This window comes from Lepisma saccharinum, chromosome 5 (assembly GCF_977018435.1).
Source record: "Lepisma saccharinum chromosome 5, izLepSacc3.1, whole genome shotgun sequence".
Lineage (NCBI taxonomy): Eukaryota > Metazoa > Arthropoda > Insecta > Zygentoma > Lepismatidae > Lepisma > Lepisma saccharinum.
In genome coordinates, this window is record NC_139233.1 from 33,372,819 (window position 1) to 33,383,343 (window position 10,525).

Sequence of the window (10,525 nt, forward strand, 5' to 3'; positions counted from 1 at the left end):
GTTGCTGCTTCCTTATCGTAGACGGGTCGAAACTATTCTACGAGGGGCGGTGAGTTGACTTTAGTCGAGATGGTCCAGTCATTAAGGCGTCTGACTGCCATGCAGGAAACTCGGGTTCGATTTCCTGCTTGGGGATCGTAGGTGGGGAATTTTTCGGATGAAGCAGCTCAGGGATTTACCCAGCCTACAATATAATGGGTATCTTGGCAAACTACGCGGGGTTGTAGTGCTGATCACATCACCTCCACAATGGGCGAAGCCCCTGTGAGCCTCGATGGCTTGTTGCAATGTCTAGAGAAATTATTTTAGTTACGTTTATTGCTCCCACATATACGTACGAGGGAATTGCATGTGAAGGGAATAGGTCAATTATAAAGGGCTTGTTTGCCCTTGTCCTCTCTCTGACGTCATCACTGCAATATTACTGGTTAGTGTGAACTTACAGTATTACTATTTATAAATTTATGTTACTTTTCCACCTACTGGTCAATCGTGACGATGAGGATGGATAATGAAATAGATGATGGTCCATTAGAATTATGCATTCACCCCTTAACCATAATGCATGCTCTAACCACTCACCACAAATATGCATTGTACCATTTCTAGCTCCATAATTCCGGCGCCGAGGGAAGGAGGGCGCCGAACAAGTAGAGAAAAAGTCACCGGGAGATAATGATTGATTTGGCCTTTTAAGTCCACTTTATGCACAGTAAGGCTAATCGGAACTGGACCTACAGTTTTAAAGTGGGATCCGAACCACTATGAGCCTCCACCGGGCATCGAACACGGGACCCCTTGATTACAAGGCGCACCGGGAGATATACTGAAGAAATTTGCGTCATCCTGTTAAATAATTATTTAATATTTTACGAGTTTACAAAAAAAATGATGGGGAAGGTAGCTGGGGAAGCGGGGTAAGACAGGGCACGGGGTGTTTTTGCCATATATATGGCGCTATTTATCTGATGTTCTTGGAACTTAATCAGTACATAGTACTCTTTGTCTGGAAAGCCGCTGGTCTCGGTTCGAGACGGTGCTCCAGGAATAACGGAATGTACGTACATTTTCCACCCTCTGTTGGAAAAAATCAGCAAAATATTTGCTGCTGTAAGTTACAATGAGGTTATTATTTTGAACACATGCTTATATTATCTGTCCAGTATGCTTGTCGGATATCATAAAACAGGTTGCATTGATTTTCAATTCACACATTTTATGTTACGATCGTGTAACCTGATAATATGACGTTGAGGCATGATGGGATGGGACATAAAGGGGTACTACCCCAGTTGATAGTAATGTGTTTAGTGAAGCAGACTTCTTGCCATCTGCAACAACCGACTTTCAGCATTCAGCTTCCTCCCAATGCTGCCACAATAGAAACAGCTTCAACCCTTCATGCTCAGCCTTCGACATTGCTTCTGAGTAACCAGCGTAATCCTCCTTTAAAGTTACAAGTCCTTAATTGTGCCTATTCCAAACGTAGATTAAGAGAACAAAAGAAGAACTTCAAAACAACGTGATTGTTAACAGAATCATCGTACAGAGCAGAACAAATTCATCAAATAATGAAAGCAGCACCCAAGCACAAGTTGGTCTTTCCAAAGACAAGAAACACAAACAAGGCTCTACTGTCATGATTTTTTGATGAAGGTTGGACCAGGTGTCCTGTTTCTGCACGATGGGCGCATAATTCTTGTACAGGTGTGTCAAGCGAAGACGAAAACGCTGTTCATGTTTGTGGTCGTTTGTGTGAAACTTAATTGTTTGAGCAATTTTACAAAATTCTACAATTAAAATGCCCATTACTTTTCTATGATTATTCTTTCTTAATAATGTTACAATTAAGTAGCATGTCGAGTAAACAGTTAAGGTATCCCGCCTTGCCCCGTACTCAACTCATATAATACAAATGGTAAATATTGCATACAAAAAATTAGGTTTTGTAATTAGAATGTCAAAATATTTAAAGGATTTGGACGCAATCACGTTATTATACAATGCAATGGTTAGGAGTACCTTGGAATATGCATCTATAATCTGGTCACCAATAGCTAAAATATATATAGAAAAAATAGAACAAATACAAAAACGCTTTCAACGTTATTTGTATTCCAAAAAACATGGTAAGAATTGTAATGTTAAAATGTTATCTACCAATACACTTCAACGAGAAATCGACATGCCATCATTAAGGTCAAGGAGAATTTTTATGTAACAGCTATTTTTGTATAAAATAATTAATGGCCTTATTGATAATGCTCAAATTTTAAGCAAAACATCTTTTAATACTACATGTTGTCATCTTCGAAATAGAAACTTGCTGAATTGTCAAATGGCTAAAACTAAGAAGTATCAAAACTCTCCGTTACAGCAAATGTTAGATTTGTACAATAAGTTATCAATGATAGATAGTGAGTTAGACTTTTCGTATTCCCTGAATATTTATAGAACAAAGTTGCAATCATTATGTTTTACACAAGAAATTATAGAAATTATTGTCTTATAAGTGCAAATATTTGGGATTTCTGAATATAAATATATGTTATAGGTGAGGTATTTATTTATCATTTACTATGAGTGTATGTAGGGCTTTGTATTGTTTTGTATTCCCTGAATGTTTGCAAGACAAAATTTCAATCATTATGGTTTGCGCAAGAAATTATAGAAATTATTGTCTTGTAAGTGCAGACATTTAGGGATTTCTAAACATGTATATATATCATGGGTGAGGTATATTGTTACCATTTACTATGAGTGTAGGTATGGCTTTGTATTGTTTTGTCTTGTAAATATCTATTTGTGTGAAGTATCTCTTTATTTGTGTGTATGTGTGTTTTTATATATTATTAATTATGTATGTATATTTAAACTGTATGCAAGTCTCCCATAATTGGAGAAGCTTTCTCTGTTGGAGACAACTACAATTAAATAAATAAATAAGACGGGGAAGAAGCTCTTTTTTTTAAAAAAAGTCCCAATATATTCCAAATATTTGGCGTATTTTTCAGTTTTCACTTTTTTAAAATATTAACAAAGCACCAATAATACTATTTGTGGCAATCAGAATCATATCTGATTTCATTTTGCACTCTAAACATATGGTCAAATATTAGTCAACCCGTCTTTCCGCCTTCCCCTATATACTATTTTCTTGTTCACTTCGTTCGCCATATAACTATTTCTCTAAGAGTTTCACATGCAGCTTTCTTGTAATGGCGTGATGCACATTGTAACAAGTGATGGACAAAAGTATGTACAGGGACATCTTGAAAATCAAAAATGGTCAAAACGGGAATATGCGATTTGTGTTCACGTTGACTGCCATGAGACCCATAAGTGGGTCTTAAGTATCGTCATTCATGAAGCCGTGATACCCACTTGTGTGTCTCACCTCAGCAATTACTTCAGGCCACGATACCCCTATATAGGTTTCACTTGTCATTTGCTAACATGATCAAATATACAGCGTGTCCACAATGAGACTCCAACATTTTGAAAGTCTATAACTTTTTCATTTTAAGTTGTACAGCTGTGATTCCGGAAGCAGCAGAAGCAGAAACTCAAAAAGTTTATGTGGTAACGTTTTAGTGCGCGCAATAGCCGTAGTGGCGCTGCAGCACTCGATTGTTTGAAAATGGAGATTCCAAACGAGCGTGCACAGGTTCATTCGAAAGGAGTCCACAGATGTCAGTAAGACAAGCAGTGAAGAACTGTGTGAACTGTCGACCGTTTCATACCAAGTTCTCTCGCTGCTTGTCTTACTGACGTCTGTGGACTCCTTTCGAATGACCTCCGCACATTTTCTACAACCTGTTCCTGGATTCTGGGTTTACCACCACAGTGTCCTTTCAAAACATTGCCGGTCGCCGAAAACTGATCACACCACTTCTTTATAGTCGTGAATGTCGGAGGATCCTTATTGTACACACGACGAAAGTTTCGTTGCACTTGAATAAGTGATTTCGTTTCTGCACACCACCACACAACCTGTGCACGCTCGTTTGGAATCTCAATTTTCAAACAATCGATTGCTGCAGCGCCACTACGGCTATTGCGCGCACTAAAACGTTACCACATAAACTTTTTGAGTTTCTGCTTCTGCTGCTTCCGGAATCACAGCTGTACAATTTAAAATGAAAAAGGTATAGACTTTCAAAATGTTGGAGTCTCATTGTGGACACGCTGTATTGTTTTGGCTCCAGAATGTTACACTATACTCGTAGCGTGGCCCTAGATAGCAACAGGCTATTACAACAATGGCGTACAAATGGCCGTAACATTGTAGTAATAAACCTAGTGCTCTGTGATTATTTATGATGATTTTATTTTGTCGATTTTCAATACAACAATCGATTCATTTTTTAATGTATTGTTGTTTGACATTTGTTGTATTTCAGGCAAGAATTAAACAAAGGGGAAAAATAAAGGAAGAAGAAGAAATTAAGACTATATTCAGTGTTATTGAACGTGTAGATTGCATTTCGTGCAATATTTTGTGGAAGAAGCACTTCTGTTGTTGTATGTTCTGTTGACGATGTATGACAAAGAAACAGAAAATATGCGTCCAACTCTGGACGAGCTTGATAGTTCAAGTGATTGAAGTTCGTTATTTGAAGAAACAAAGTCATTTACAAAAAAAAAAAGTGAGACACAGAAATGGGTCTCGTGGCCCTCTGATTAAAATGCTCTTCTCCAGGCCACGATACCCAAAATTGGGTCTCAAATTTAAATTGAATTTTCAACGGTTTCTTGGATTGTTTTGAAATTTCTTGTGCTTCACAGATCTAATGACACCAACTTGATCCATTTTCACATTGTTTTTTACTTGGCCCCACGAAGTCATTCAGACAATCTGGCCTTGGCAGTCAACGTGTTAATGAAATGATTATGAAAGAATACACTACAGCTGCATTAAGACAGAAACACGTCCTCAATATCGAATGTGTCTTACAAAGTAACACTTCGTCTAAGTTGTCTATTGAAAACATTTTCCTCACTTCTACAATCTTGATTCATTTCATTCATTCCATTTTACTTCGCTTTTTGGGCCACTTTTGGCTAATTTGCGAACATGGGGATGAGTGATGATATGATGAAATTGATGAATGGGCAATCACAAACATCAATGCCCATGCCTGGATTCGAACCCGGGACCCTTAGCGTCGTAGCCACTCCGCCACGGGAGCCGGCCTCTGCAATATTTTCCACTTGGAATGTAATTCTATTAACAATTCTTTGTATGCTGTAATAACTGCCTGTAATGTATCTCTTTCTAACTTAAGGTAAGGTATCATTAATTACCTAATTATCTTCGTGAATTTTGTCACAGGTAAAGATAAAAATATTATTGAAGTAGGGGAGGATGCACTTTTTAGCTATGCTTGCCTTGTTGCTTTTGGCGTTTGTAAAGTTTGAGAGGGGTCGAAATGAATTTTCACCCTTTCCTCTGAAATATCTAGCTACGACCCTAATCCAATGGAACAGCGCACTGGGAAGGCTTATAATCACCATTGCATGTCGCGTAATAATAATCAAGATCACGCTTTGTCATGATATCAAATGCATTGTTGGAAACTCCCATTGTCTAACGTGACAAGAACTTTCATCAAAAAGAACATGCATTATAAATAATGCGATACAATTTAATGGCCCGGGAATACAATGGATCTGCCAAGAATAACTCAGAAATTCACAGACGATTAAACAATGAGAGAGAGAAGCGATTCTTGTCACAAGGGACTAATCTCTTATCGTCAAATGAGACATATGCTTCTTTACCACATTAACTTAATCTTATAATTGGTGCATGCTTCAGCAGATATTTTATCTGCCTGCGTTATCTACATGGAAAATTTTATAATAAGTACATATTCTGTTCGGTGTGTGGAACCCAACTCAAAAGCTTCTTCTGTGGCCGAATGAGAATAGACCGAAAGTTTCAGGTTCGATTCCTGGCCTAGGCAACATAAGCGTGCGCACGGCGGGGCAAGAGGGAGGGGCAAATGCCCCCCCTAACCGTGGACGTCCGCATAATTTTTCCACGGAGGGACAACCAAGTTATTTTTCCATGGGGCATATTGCCCTGGTAATAGTTAGTGTTGCCCCCTCAAAAACACCTCTTGAATTTGAAATGATCGCATTCCTGCATCCTCATTATAATAATTAATGTAAATTACTATGACTGAAATCAAATTATATATGTGTAAATGTACTTTTAAGTTGACATTCGATTTCTAAGGGAGAGACTTCCATGTCCCTATATTATTATATTTTCACCTAGAAATTTAGGATAGAGGAATCTTATCGCCGTTAATAAAATATTATATACTCTTCAAGAAAATTAAGTATTTTCAAGCTGGTGAAAGTTCAAAGCAACTACGGGGAAGTGGGTGCAGTGGGCAGTGGGCATTGCCCCCAAACTTGGACGGGACGGGGTAAACATGGAAGTAAGACTAGCAGAATCTAAGACTAGCAGGACAAAAGGATACTCTAGATTGATTTAGTTTTCACGTCTTTCTTGCATTATTTCTTCCAGACGGTCAAGAGCACCTGCAGGGGGCAGAGAGCTGCAATAACCCCGTCGATTTCAAATTTTATACGGATAAAAATACATTTCTTGCTCGCTTCGCTCGCAATGTTTGCTTTTTTGAAGCCTTGTCTAGTTCAGAGTCGTAGCAAGGGGTCGGCGGGAGTTTTGACCTGGACGCAGAACGATCTAAATGAAAAAAAAATTGTAATAGGGAATGCCATAGCGCTACATGAAACTTTTGCGCCATATTAAATATATATTGTTTTCGTTTGCAAAAAAATGAATCTGAAAATTTTTTTCCTCGATTCGCTCGGGTTTTCATTCCTCTTATGCATTGAAAATTAGCAAGGAGAAAAGAACAGCTGTTAAACGGTTTTCTCTTAAATGCATGAAAATTGTTTGGAGGAAAATGAGCGCGCACATTTAAGAGACAATTTATATGATTTTTGCTGTTGGTTTGTTATGGGGCAGATGAATTGATTATGTATGTATGTATACATATATATTATATAGATAATATATATACCATGTGTGTGTGTGTGTGGGGTGTGTATACATACACCCCCATCAATGCAATAAAACTTAAAGAGTGAGTTAAAATTAGGATTTTCTTTCCAGACTGAATTTTCATCAATGCTATTGCCCCCACCCCCGCCACAAATCAGAGGGTCTGCGCACGCCTATGATAGGCAATGGTGTTTCTCTGTGGATTCCTCTTCAATTTATTTCTAACCGTCATTTATGCTTATCTTCGCGATTACACAAAGGCATAAAAGCGACTGTAGAATGTGCAGAGAAGTGTCAAGATAGGCCGTGTTGTTGCAGATTGAATTTTGTCAATGGACTTGTTGATTTTGATGGTGTGATATGGAATTGTGATGCTAAGGAAATGTATGAAATTATTATTGATTTTGAGACTTTAAATTGTTGATAGTGTCTCAGAATAAATAATGTTTTATCAGCGATGTAAAATAATAAAAAAAGAATACAAATACAAATATACAACCCGGAAAATTCCACAATTTCTTTGCCGCTCCATCTTCTAGGATGGGTATCACTTTACAAAGCAGGAATTAAACCTACTACATATGTATTTGGGGAACAATCGAGGATATTGGCTACATAGACGTCGCTATCGGATGAGCTCTATCACACATTAAAATCGTCTTAGTCCACACTTCTTCCATAACAATAATAGAGCAAGAACCATTTATAATAGAAAAAGAATGGCATGTGGGCAGTGAGATAGACGGCTGGGGTGGAGAAGAAGACAGAAAGAGTAATCCAGAAATAGCAGTAATAGAAAAATAGAGAAAACAAAAAGGAGAGAAACAAAGGAAGGTATAAAAATAGGAGAAAGGGAAATAGAAACAAAGCAAGAGAGGGAGAGAGAGAGAAATATGCAAAGATAAAGATATATAGATATATATAGAAGTGAAGAAAATGAAAGAATCGAATATAAAGAGAAATGGGTAGATAAACAAACAGAGCAAGGGGAAAAGGGAGAAATACATAGATTGAGAAAGGAGAGAAAAGGGAGAGAGAGAAAGAAATTCAAAGAAAAATATATATGGAGAAGAGAAAAATGAAAGAAGCAAAGAGAAAGGGGTAGATAAAGAAACAGATGAAGGAAGATAGAGAATTTGAAAGAGAGAAAAGAAGAAAAGAATAGAAAAAGTGAAAGAGAATAAGCAGATAAAGAAACAAAGCAAGGGAGAGAACAATTGAAAGATACGAATAGGTAAATAGGGAAAGGCAAAAGGGAGCGAACAAAGAGAAAAGAGGAGAAATAGAAAGTGAGAACACAGCAAGCATGACCAACGAAGTAGACTCCTCTCACCAGAACGAAATTCTCAGGCTATGCCGCGAATGCAACATTACATTTCTTATTTCACACTTCTACCAGGTAGGAGGTTTTTCAACAATGAAAAATTCGCAACATAATTTAGTTCTTTATTCCTTCTAGTTATACACTGTATAACGTAATTTCATTCGTGAATATTGCAATATCGAACTTTTAACATTCTGGGTAATGTCTACACTAGCAGCAATAACAATTATTTCCTTACATCCTAAAAGTAACATGTAGTGCATATCATAAGCTACTGTAGATAAATTAGTGTTCTAAAATATTGACAAATGTAAAACAGAAGTCATAATTACGCACCATACTTTCAACATAACTAGCCATTCATTACACTAGCGTTATAACATTTTTGTAATATAATACTAGAAATAATCATCATACACATGTAAAACAAACATTTTTGACAACATTTAGGCTAGTACAATATAAAACACACAATAGTAGAATACCCATTAATTCTCAAGGCAAGATAATATGACTTTATATCTTTAAGAGTCTATATTAAATATCCATCATGTGTCTGTCCTTACCAGACCAGGGTCATTCTATTGCTAAGTTTCTTGAAAAACTTTCATGGTTCCCCATGAAAATTTACATGGACAATGCCTATGTGTGTTTAAGTAGAACCATCACACTCCTCAACGAAATGAACTGTACTCGTGACCTTGAGACACGATTGCCATTGGGCGTTTGAATCAATGTAGTGTGAGAGCGTGGGTGTGTTTATTGTTCGTGAATACTGTCGAACGGGTTGATTTAAACAATGTCTTTGCATTTGCCAAACTTTTTACAAGTATCGTCTTCAATAGATTGCAAGGTAAAAGTTTTGTAATCATGCTGTAGTTTCTACAGCTATCAAATTCACATTAACATGAAAATGAATTGCATTATATAGAATGCAAAAATTAAGACATTATTGGGGGAACTTTTAGGTTTTCTTGCTAGAGAAGCAACGCTAGGCCAATCATTAAGTAACACCCAATGACACAGTGTTCTTATTTGGAAGCGATCGACGATATTGGTTCCAGTGATGTATTGTAGAAATTTAAGCAGCTGGCTTTGGACGTTACATAAGAATTGGATGCAAGTATGAATGGAACAGAAAAATAATCAATTTTTGGAAAATTCACAAGTGCACTGGTTCTTGCAATGAACAACTATACGTTTATCAGCATTGTGCTGATATCTCACCTGAATTGATAAATGAATGTGACGCATGACATGCACAAATTAATTGATGTTACAAATAATATAGATCAAGATTATACTCTGAAAAAGTATCCTTTGTAGGCAATGTTTACACAAGATGAATGTACACACAGAATTAACACTTTCTTCGATACTTCAGTATGAAGCAAAGGAAACTCTGGATCAGCTAAATATTGAATATCTAGGGAATTGTACCCTTAGCAACATTTACTGGATACACTTCTTTTAATATTAGATACGAGTTAGTATTGCTAATCCGTAAATATATTTTTGAGTTGATGGTCTTCTTGGTACACACGACCTTAGCCACAATTGAGATTATCTTCATGCTCAATAGATGGCAAGGTAAAAGTTTTGTTGTTATATTGTAGTTTCTACAGCTAACGAAATGCATATTAAAATGAAAGTATTGTATATTATACACCAATAAGGTTTTATGACATGCTCTTTTACTGTTGTTCTGAAAAATTACGATTATTCTGCATAATTTCCTTTACATTTCTAAACACACGATGTAAGATTAGTCACTCGAAAGCACGTATATATATTTTTTACGCTTACAAGAGAAAACTTCATATCGCTCTGCCTTACAATTTAGGTTCATTTCCATACATACGACGTAATATGTATTAGTGATTAAAAAAAATACACGTATGTATCTTCTTTATGCTAAGAAGGTGATGGAAAATTATATATCGATTAATCCAGACTAGTTATGTGCCTATTTGGTGAAGGACGTGGCATGCAGGAATGTTAAGGTATTCTCCCTTATCTCATTCTCACACCCAACAAGTCGGCAGGCAATCTTAGGGTTGAGAATAAATCCTCCTGTTCAATGTTAACCTATAAACATGCTTACAGTACATTAGACTACAATCAGTTGAAAAGAGTTGTAGTAATTACTGAAAAGTTCC